Source organism: Coenobita brevimanus, chromosome 75, assembly GCF_032717465.1.
Source record: "Coenobita brevimanus isolate Jiangsu-jjx chromosome 75, ASM3271746v2, whole genome shotgun sequence".
Taxonomy (NCBI): domain Eukaryota; kingdom Metazoa; phylum Arthropoda; class Malacostraca; order Decapoda; family Coenobitidae; genus Coenobita; species Coenobita brevimanus.
In genome coordinates this window covers 6,024,076-6,036,170 of record NC_137028.1, presented here as the reverse complement: position 1 = coordinate 6,036,170, position 12,095 = coordinate 6,024,076, and positions in this window count along the sequence as shown.

The window sequence follows — 12,095 nt, the reverse complement described above, 5'->3', positions numbered from 1 at the left end:
ATGATTCACACAACCTGATCCATTGCACAGGGGGGTGACAGTTTAACAAGGCCACGAGAGTTCACAAATACAGCAAACCCTCGATGTACCAAACCTTCTTTTAACAATTTCTAGTTTTTATAACCACCTTGACCTGGCTAAATGTTATGTTCATTTAATGAACTTTGTTTGGTTAAAGAATGGACATGCGGGAACACTGACCAGGATGACATTTGCTCCCCCCCCCCCACACACACCAAAAACACACACGCCTCTGCATAACGCAAAACACCGCATCAGTCTTTCGGCGACCAGCATCATGGGGAGCCATAAACAGAGCATTTATTGATATATAGGGGTGTTTAGACCCTGCTGCATGATACTGTGTAAGACTATGGCCAACCGACACTATATTTAACAATCTTTGTTCAGTTAAGAGCCATGATGCCTAGGAAATTACCAAACAGAATGGTGTTTGGCTTTAACGTCAAAGGTCTGGTACCAATTACGGCAGTTCGTTATACCGAGGGTGTACTGTATACGCACACCTTTTAAACCCGCAGCAGCAACGTGGATACAAGGCATCACTTAACAAGGTGTTTTAATCAACCTATCCCAAAATTCTGATCATGTGTTCTGATCGAACTCTCTAATGATACCTACCCACCCAGAAATTGCTTTTCCTCTCAAGAAAATGAGAAAATAATTTAGTCTTCAGTAAAAAGTAGAAACAAAGAAGCGTGTGATGAGGGAGATTAATGAGAACGAGAGTAGCATTCGAACTCAGAAAAATTGAGTTGGGTGTGTTTATAATACTGACATAATAAGAAATAAAGAGGCCTGGATTATGTAGCAATCCCAGATAGTTTACATTATGGGGGGGGGGAGGGAAGAAATTTGTTACATTAGGATGCAATGACATGACGTCAGGAATATCATATTTAACCCATGGATTGCGAGCCGCAGATCAGGATGCGAACCACTGTGTTGGGAGCCACAGCTCAGTTTATGCTAACCTTCTAGTGGCCAGTCATCACCACTAACTACTCCACCCTTACGCAAAGTTATGCATGGCGCTACGCAATGACGGGAGATTTTTTTTTTTTTTTTTTCCAGATGATTTCCTGGATGTTTCTCTTCAAGTTTATAATAAACCAATAAACCATTCTTTTTTTTATTGCCGCATCACGGGGTGGGAAAAAAAAATTAAGGAAATTGCACAATCTATGGGTTAAATGTAATGTTGCAGGTGTCTAAGGCAAACATATACATAACTACCTCCCCACCAACCTGAAGAAAATCTAAACTGATGAAATACAATGAAAACCCACTCTCTGCTAGTGTGTTTCAGATTATTTTACTTTTCCAATATATATATGTAACTTAGGAAAGATACTCAGTTTCCTACTGGCATATGTAAATACAGTAAACTCTCAACTATCAATCGTCGCAATTTCCGGTGCTGCTGACTTCATTCTATTAAAGCAATATCTGGTGAAATTATGCAACATGTGCCACTGAAACAGGACATAACCAGCAGTTCTATGCAATATCCTATGTTGAGGGGTATCAACCGGCTCTTAAGTGATAGTCAACATGCGATGTTTTACTGTACTGTATCATTATTTTATTTTATGTTATTTTTCATATTTTGCTCATGGTAAAGTTTTTAGGACAGAAGAGTGTGACAGATAGTACCACATTATCCACCTAGACACCCAGCGTTGAGCCAATGGGGGGAACTATGCAATATCCGGCACTCCCCCCCCCCCCCTAAGCAGAGGCTAGGCCGAATCACAAAACATAACTGAGAGTTTACTGTAAACTATGTCATGTTCGACAGAGACTACTATATTTCATTTCTATTTACGCAGATATTTTCATTCTTAATCCATATATGAGCTGGCAGAGGGTTCCTGCCCCTCCCTATAAAACAACAAACTCATAGACAAACTGGCCACCCCTTGCAGGACTGAGGCTTCTGGCTATAAAAAGATATAAACCCTAACTCAGACATAACCTCACCCCTTACCCAATTATGGCATCTGGCTATAGCCATATAAAACAACTAACTCACTGACAAACCCCAACCCCATAACTGATTATGGTGTCTGGCTACAGATAAGACAAAACAACTACAGATAACTCAAAGACAATCCCCTCACCCCTTACCTGATTATGGTGTCTGGCTATAGACTGACAGATGATAGTGCACTTTTCACATATAATACCTATGATCCTGAAATTCTGATCATATTCCAATCTATTTCCTAAGAACGTAAGCTGATCATATGACAATTTTTGAGAAATGCAAGGCATTTATATGAAACAAAATCCCTCACACTCATCAGCTGCTGATCTTGAGTCACTTCATGGCAGCTCTCCATGCTGCTCAATCTCTGGCAGCCACCCTATTCAGTGCCTTAGCCAGGAGGTCACACACTCTCCACACTGCTCAATCTCTGGCAGCTTCCCTATTCAGTGCCTTATCCCTTAGGTCATTCACTTGCTCCATGCTGCCCAATTTTTGGCAGCCTCCCTATTCAATGTCATATCTCTGAGGTCACACACATTCCATGCTCCTCAATCTCTGGCAGCTTCCCTATTCAATGCCTTATCCCTACGTTCACACACACTCCGCAACGCTATATCTCTGGCAGCCTCCTTATTCAATGCCTTATCCCGGATGTCACACACTATGACCTTATCCCAGGTCTTTTTTGGTCTGCCTCTCACAACCCTACCCCCAACGTTCACACTTTCTGCACCCAACTGTCATCCTGCATCCAAAACCATCTCAATCTACCCCTCCTCGTCACACCACCAATACATTCCAGTCCCTTCCTTCCTTCCTAACCATCTCATTCTACCCCTCCTCATCACACCACCAATACATTCCAGTCCCATCCTTCCTTCCAAACCATCTCAATCTATCCCTCCTCATCACAAAACTAATACACTCCATTCCCATCCTTCCTCTTAAACCATCTCAATCTACCCCTCATCAAAACACAAAATAATGGCTTTTTCTGTTTAATTTTGTTCATTAAAACACAAAATAATGGCTTTTCCGGTTTAATTTTATAATTCCTCTGAACATAAGAATCTACACAAAACTGTTGTATACCACTTCCACCACCTCCCTTCCAATATTAATACTAAATGAATAATTACTTGCCATTAGATTATAAACAACAATCAAGAAATAATGTAGCAATGTTAAAAATAATCTATCCATTGCCAGACGCATAAATCCCATAAGAGCAACCTCATTTAATAAAGCCAATTGTCTATTATATCCGACGGTTCCTTTCCGAGGTGAAATTTCATGCGTATGCTTGAAAATAAAGGAACGCGCTATACGGATAGGATTTGCCAGTCTCTCTTGTGCCCGACCCCTACTAATGCCCCGTCCTCTTCTAGCTCTACTCATTGCTGATTAGCCGAGATAATTCTTCTTACTGACAGAATAATGTGCCTTACCACGAAACAGTATCGTATTATATACTTTGATTTCACTTCTGTATGACAAAGAAAGCAAAAAATTCCTGATTCAAAAGCAGTTTGAAAAGAACCAACCCACCTCCTTCTGTGACTGCAGCTGAGTTTTAGCCCCAAGAAAGTTCGGAGCTTGGCAATAACACATTGCAGCTGTGCTGCTATTACTATTAAACACATTAAGTCCTCTATTGGGTCATCCCTACGTGTCAAGTGGGGTTGGTGGAGGATTAGTGCCCCTCCCTGTAAAACAATTAACTCCAAGCCCTTGACCACCCCGTTTGGGATACATGGCGTCTGGCGATGGATGGACGGAAGTCCTCTATCTGTCGTGCCTGGTAAGCCACCACAGTATCATAACCATATTGTAATTTTCCTTACTTATTTCCTTCATTAAATTCCTTAAAATCAGCAACAGCGGCTGACATGTTTACCCGATGCTGTCATGGCAAGGCTGTCCACTCACCCATCAGCCCGAGTAGTACTCCGGCCGACGGGTGAGTGGGCGGGGCCAAGGGGGCAGGACACAGGAGAGACTGGCTAACGCTACCCATATACCACATTCTAGTGCTAAAAACTTAAACTATACCCATTTTACACTAACTTGGCCCATAACTTTCCCTTTTTGCAGCTTACTTCATCCTTGTCATGGGACTTCATGACTAGTACAGTAGGATATTCTAGTACAGGTACTAAAAATGTCAACTAAGCTGTACCCATTTTACACTAACTTGGTCCATAGTCACAAATCCTTGCCACAGAACTTCTTCATGACCAGTACAACAGCATATTCTAGCAATAAAAATGTAAACTATACCAATTTTACACTAACTTGGCCCATAAATTCACCCTATTTCAAATCATTGACAGAGCCTTTCATGATGAACACACACATTTTGCCACCCACTGCGTCATATTTAACTAACAATGGTCTTTACAGCCGATGGAAGTACGGTGCCTTCAGTGTCCGTTAAATCCTATATCTGGCCTGTCGATTTATGTTACACAGAGGGTCAACAGAAAATTAATGTCCATGATCTTTGCATCAGAATCTCTAACGATTCTGATGCAAAGATCATGGACCGTCCCAGTCTACACCTCCTCATCACACCACCAATACACAGTCCCATCCTTCCTCCCACAACATCTCAGTCTACCCCTCCTCATCACCACAACAATTCATTCCAGTCCCATCCTTCCTCCCAAACCATCTCTGTCGACACCTCATCACAACACCAATACATTCCAGTCCCATCCTTCCTCCCAAACCATCTCAATCTACCCCTCCTCATCACAACACCAATACATTCTAGTCCCATCCTTCCTTCTAAACCACCTCAGTCTACCCCTCCTCATCACAACACCAATATATTCCAGTCCCATCCTTCCTCCCAAACCATCTCAGTCTACCCATCCTCATCACAAACCATCTCAATCCACCCCTCCCCATGACAAGCCATATCAATCTACCCTACCTCATCACAATCTCCAATCCCATCCTTCGCCTCAACTTTTCCACCATAAACATTGCTCCCCCAAGGCCTCGCATTCAAGGACGCAGTACACATCCACCTTATCATAGCAATTTCTGTACATCTGAGTCTATGAATATCCGCCACCTCCCTTCTCCTCCTCCTCCTCCTCTTCCTCCCGCTCATCGTCCTCCTCCCTCTTCTTCTTTCTCCTCCTCCTCTCTCTTCTTCTTTCTCCTCCTCCTTCCACTTCTTCCTCCTCCCTCCTCTGCCCTCTTCTTCTTTCTCCTCCTCCTCCCTCTTCTTCTTTCTCCTCCTCCTGCCACTTCCTCCTCCTCCTCCTCCTCCTCCTTTACTGCCCAAAATCGATGGGAAAAATAATATCTTTCACTCATATACAGTAACGTATATATTGATCTGAAATTTTTGTGAACTATAAGCTTTTTTAAAAAATTTCAAAATGTTTCTTGATTACCATTCCCCCCCCCAAAAAAAACATTGCTCTCTCTCTCTTTCATACACACACACACACACACAAAACCAACTGCCCAAGGACACCAAAACATATATAGTAACAACTTCAAAATACAACTGACTATTAAACAGGCATAAAAAAGTAAGTATAACAGGTGTGATTGTCAAAAAAAATTCAATTTAACCAAAAATACCGCTACCAAATACACACCATACTAATACACGGGTCCCAAAATAAAAACATAGGGTAAGCAATAATAGATACAACTGTACTACACAATGCAATAATAATGCCAATAATATACACCAAATCAAATATAAACAATACACAATAGAATCAAGTGCAAGCATATTAAATCAACAATAAACAGTAATAATGATATTTCCACTGCAATAAATGAAGATATACGCTGGAGCACTATACACTGTACCTAATCATTACAGGAAATATACCAGGTAGCTACTTAAACTTTTTAACATATTTTAGATTATCCAGTTTTGTCCCTCAATATTAACACATCAAACATAAAAGTTTCAAAAAATTCATAATTTCAAGGTTTAATGTAGATACATAATAATAATAATAATAATAATAATAATACTACACACACACACAAACTGAACTAACCTTAAGGGCTATTTTTGGCCTACACACGTGTGTGTGTGTGTGTGTGTGTGTGTGTGTGTGTGTGTGTGTGTGTGTGTGTGTGTGTGTGTGTGTGTGTGTGTGTGTGTGTGTTTGTGAGAGAGAGAGAGAGAGAGAGAGAGAGAGAGAGAGAGAGAGAGAGAGAGAGAGAGAGAGAGAGAGAGAGAGAGAGAGAGAGAGAGAGAGAGAGAGAGAGAGAGAGAGAGAGAGAGAGAGAGAGAGAGGGCAGATGCGTCACTATGCTCTGCTCAGCTACAGTAGGCTGCATCAAATACCTAATTGTATCTAGAAATAAGTCAAGCTCGGTACTATGTTAAATTACTAATTATTTCATAGTGCTGACCAAGTAAAGGCGAAAAAGTCAAGTCCAATGAAAGCACATGAAATAAGAACCCTTAGGAATTGGCCGTGTTAGCAGACAGATTGAGGAAAATAATGACAAAGATGTAATTAGATGGGCAGGTAATCTGTTAGAACAAAGCAGACACACTGATGAGAAGATAACCCAGGCAAATGAAACAATGAGAAACTGCAGAGGAAGTACAAAGTACATGGGCAGTAGTGACCAAAACAAGATCTAAATAAGAAGCCTGAAGCAAAACACATGACGAGAGGTGAAAGACATAAGAAAAAATCCAAGGCTGTTAAAGGAAATAATGAATAAATCTATAGTCATCACTGGTAAAGATGAAGAAATAAGGGGTATAATCACGAGAATACAAGGAGATGGTAAATATAATGAACATTGAATATAGTATCAGAGGAAATCTGTGATAAAGATGTAGAAGAATTCAACAGATCAGGGAAATATGAGAGAAACAAGGCCCCTGAAAGTAACTTTCCAAAGAGTGAACACTGTAAGAAGAATTAAAAATGAAAGCAAACTTAAGGAATCAGAGGAATTAAAAGAAGAATGGATTAAAAGGTGCCTAACTCTAGAGGAATGGGGATAACTAAAGGAAATGAGGGAAGAAGCAAAAATAAAGATGCAAGGTCAGATGACGAGAAAAGTAATTGTTTGGCAAAGTAGTCAGACTGCAAGTAGGAAAATGGTACAAACAGCAGGGACTATATAAAAGTAAGATAGTAGACTCAACCAATATCAAATCTGTAAACAATATGGCTATGCTGATGTACTCAAATGTAGATGTAATAGTATCCAAAGCACTGTAGATAAAAGACTATCACAAAATGTGCTTCATATTTGACTACCAAACAAAATTAACCCCAACGATATCAAACGACTCCTTAAATTTGGACGAGTACCGGTTCAATATCTGGCAAAGAGACGGAATTCTGAAAAAAGAAGTTATGATACTATCAGAGAAAAGACTCCAAGTAAAAGAAATAGAAACAGACATACCCTCACAAGCAGAATTAACTGCAGTAAAGATTAGTATACCAGAAGGGAAAATAATTGCGGCAAATTTTTATGTCACCCACAACACAGGGGATGATTTTTTTTTTTTTTTAATGAATAAGAAGGAACCAAAGGCAAGGAGTCTGCAAACAATTCCTTCCAAGAAAAAACACAAAATCAATACAAAAGTGAGTCAAATTCAAGATCTGTTCAATTCGAGATGCCTAGATACACTGCGTTTGAAAGACTGGAGATCATAGGAAGTAGGAAATAGACAGAGGGAGACAGTTCCAGAGTTGACCCATTGCATAAATGAAGGACGGAGTAACAGTTAACTCTTGTATTAAAGAGTTGGACAGAAAAGGGATGAGAGTTTGTTGCTAGACAGGTGTTACGTGTCTATCGTTGAGGTGGAGGGATGCAAGCAGACAGTTCAGAGGAGCAGTGACCACTGAAGTGCCGATAGAAGAGAGATAAAGAGGAAACAAAGCGACGAAGAGACAAAGATTGAAGGGAGCCAGTAAGAGGAGGAGAGTTCATGAGACAAAGCCTTTGACTCCACCCTATAGAGAAGAGCTGTATGTGGGAAGCCACCCCACACGAGAGTTGTACTCTAAACGGGCAAATAAAACCCGTGTATAAAGTCAACAACCGTGCAGGGGTACTGAAGGTACGGAATCGGCTTAGCACACCTAATCTCTTGGAAGCTGATTTTACACGAGATGTAATATGATCTTTCCAAGATAAATCCCGAGTGAATTAAACCCCAAGCATGTTCAAGGATGATGCATGCTTGAGCTGGATATTATTAAACATTAGTGGGTACTCCTGTGAAAGATTCTGTCATGTTGACAGGTGTCAAAACTGAGTCTTTGATACATTAAAAACAAGATTATTTTTACCCCAGTCAGAGATACGAACCAAGTCAGACATTAGGTGTGGCATAGCCTCATCCCTTGTTTGCTGAAGTAACTGCTAAGATGGACGTTGCGGGAACCGAATGGAAAGGTGAAGGGTGGAATCATCAGCGTATGTGTGGACAGGGTTAGATGTACAGCTTTGAAGATCATTGATGAATAAAAGGAAGAGAGTTGGTCATAGAACAGAGCCCTCAGGAACACCACTGTTCATAGATCTAGGAGAAGAACGATGGAAGTCTACAACAGCGACTACAGAACGACCAGAAAGGAAGCTCTAGATGAAGGCACAGACAGAAGGATAGAAACCATAAGAGGGCAGTTTGGAAATTAAAGATTTGTGCCAGACTCGATCGAACGCCTTTGAGATGTCAAGTGCGATGGCAAAGCTTTCGCCAAAGTCCCGAAAGGAGGATGACCAGGAGTCAGAAAGGTAAGCGAGAAGATAGCCAGTAGAGCATCCTTGACAGAACCCATACTGACGATCAGAAAGGAGGTTGTGATAGGAAAGATGCTTTAACATTTTTTAAAGAATAGACTCAAAGATATTTAAGAGACGGTGTTAAAGCAACTGGACAATAGTTAGATGGTTGGGAACGGTCACCCTTCTTTGGGACTGGCTGAATGAGAGCAAACTTCCAGCAAGAAGGAAAGGTACGAGCTGAAAGACAAAAGGCGAAAGAGTTTACCTAGGCAGGGTGTATGCACAGAAGCACAGTTCTTCAGGACAACAGGAGGGACTCCATCAGGCCCATATGAATATGAAGAACTGGTAGAAAAGGCAATTCAGAGCTTAACCCGTGGATTGCGAGCCACAGCTCAAGTTGGGTAGTGTCGAGTAGTGAGCCACAGCTCTGACTGTGCTGGCCGTGCATCACCATAAACAACTCAACCCATATGCAAACTTACGCGTGGCCCTACACAAAGACAGAGAAAGATTTTTTCTTTTCACCAGATGATGCCCTGGATGTTTATCTTCAAGTTGATAATAAACAAAAACAAAAAAAATATTTTCCTTCATTTTTTGTGCACCACAGGGTGGGATAAAAATAAAAAAATGTAATTGCGCAATCCACAGGTTAAGAATCCTACTGCATAGAATGCACCAAAAATACTGAAGAAGTATACTAACAGGAGATTTTAACAAATATAAACTGGTATACTCTAGATGTAAGAAACTATGAAAGTTGCTGGGATCCTGGATCTTATACAGGAGTTTTTTCTAACAACATGTACAGAAGAACACCAGAAAACGAGGACCAGAAGACCCTCATTATTAGACCTATTTACCAGGCAAGGAAATGAAACTAGCAGTATGATCTATCACCCCCCATTCGATAAAAGCGACCATGCAGTATCAGATTACTGTTTTCAGGAAAGCATATGATAAAGATATTATGAAAATTACAAAGAGGCAAAACAACAAAAAGGGCAACTACCATGACCTGAAGAAGTACTTTATGGATAAAGTCTGAGAAAGGGAGCTAAGAGGACAAAATATATGTGTTACATATCGAGAATTGTGATTTTTACAAAACGGTAGTCCAGAATTATGTTCCACAGCATAAAGAAACGGATTTAAGGATAAAGAACTGGTTTAATAGACAACAAATGCTTGAGGGCATATAACAACAACAGGCAAAAAATGATTATACAAGAATACGGGAAACAGAAGTGGTCCCCCAAGCTAGACCTTATTAGATCATATAGCCCTGCTAGGTAACAGGAGGGCACTACCCCTCCCGGCATGGCAGCTACCAGGCATGGCTTGAACTCATGACCCCCTGGTCCCGAGTCAGACGCTCTACCACTGAGCCACCCTGCTGCCATACAAGGGTAAGGAAAGCAGCTCAAAGACAGTTTGAGGAAGACATAAATAAAAGTACTGATCCGCCAAAGTTGTTTTACAGCTACATACGAAGCAAAACAAAAAAAGACAAAATACAGACAATAACAGATGAGGTAAAAATCTATATCAATGAAGAAGATATCTATGAAGTACTAAACAAAAATTTTCACTCGGTTTTTACTAGAAACAGTAGATTTGCGAGAGATGAAAACGAACAAGTACAGTATGCTCGCGCACACAAAAAATTGCATATACATGTAATGAAATAAGAGGTCCATGAAGAGATGAGGAAACCAGACAAAGGAAAAGCTAATGGTCCTGACGAGATTTCATGATGGATATTACATGAATGTGCAGAAGAGGTAAGCAGTCCACTACATTTAATATTCAGAGTATCCCTGAAGACAAGGTAAACTACCTGACATTTGGAATAAAGCAAACACTGTGCCCCATTTCAAGAAAGGAAATTGACAAAATCCACTTAACTACCAACCAGGATCACTGACCAGCGTCAGAAGCAAGATTTTTGAAAAAATGATAACTAAAAATTTTGGTAAATCACATGGAAACATACTATGATAACAGAAAGACAAATTGGTTTTAGAAAGGGAAAATTATGTTACTAATCTATTACAGTACTATGATAGCGTTACAGAAACATTACAGAAAAGAAAAGGATGGGTGGACAGTATCTATTTATTTTTCAAGAAGCCATTTGACAGTACTACATCAAAGACTTTTATGGAAACTACTATCAAGGAGATATCCAAGGCAATCTATACTGTTGGATGCAGGGTTTTCTCAGTCCAGGAAAAATGAGAACAGTATGGTACAGTACATTCCCTTAGTACGCACCTATATGGGCAGCAGAGGACGTCGTGTAATAGGAATTCGCGTACTGTGAATACATAAACTTAAGGGAAAAATTACGTATGGGCGGCACCCCCCTTAATGGGCAACCGTTGAGATGCCTTTCAGACCTAAGTATTATACTATACAGGGAAACTAAGACATATTACCTAAGATAAAAGTAAACCAACAAGATTTTAACTAAACCAACAAAAATATGGCTGCTCACCTTTACCCATTATTGCTTCTTGGGGGGGCAATGTCATGCACTCGGGGTAACCCTAGATTTGGGCCACTCTTCACTGCCCATCTCGCTTACAAGGAGTTCAATTCGCGTAATAAAAAATAAATAAATAAATAAAATATAAAAAAGAAAAAATGGTCCTCACGTACAAGGGGGATCGCGTACTCGGAACTCTCACACTGTGGGGATGTACTGTATTACGGGGAAATTACCCATCATGGAGGGAAGTGACTAGCAGAGTTCCACAGGGCTCGGTGCTGGCTCCAATTACTGTATGTTTTTAGTATACATAAATGACACTAATACTGGAAATGGAAGCTATCTAAACATGTTTGCAGATGATGCAAAAACACAAAGGAAAACTACTAACCGATTCTTGCAAAGAGCTGCAAGAAGAATTAAATACACTTCATGAATGGAGCAATAAATGGAAAACTGAATTTAATGTGGACATGTGTCATGTAATTTAGTATAAATGGGAAAAGACCAGATTGGGACTGTAAGTTAGGATGTTGCCTCCACAAATTAAAAAGGGAGAAGGATCTGGGAGTGATTATCAGTAACAGACCATCTCCAGCTGACCACATCAGTGAGAAGGTACATAACATGTATACTGTACACTGCTTGCTAATATGAGAATAGCATTCACATATATAAATAAAGACATGCTGAGCAAGATAACATCATTCATCAAACCAACCCTGGAGTATGCATCAGTAGTCTGGAATCCTCATCTCAAAAAACACATGGAAAAGATTGAAGAAGTACAAAGGGCAGCTACAAGATGGGTACCAAGCTTATGGGATC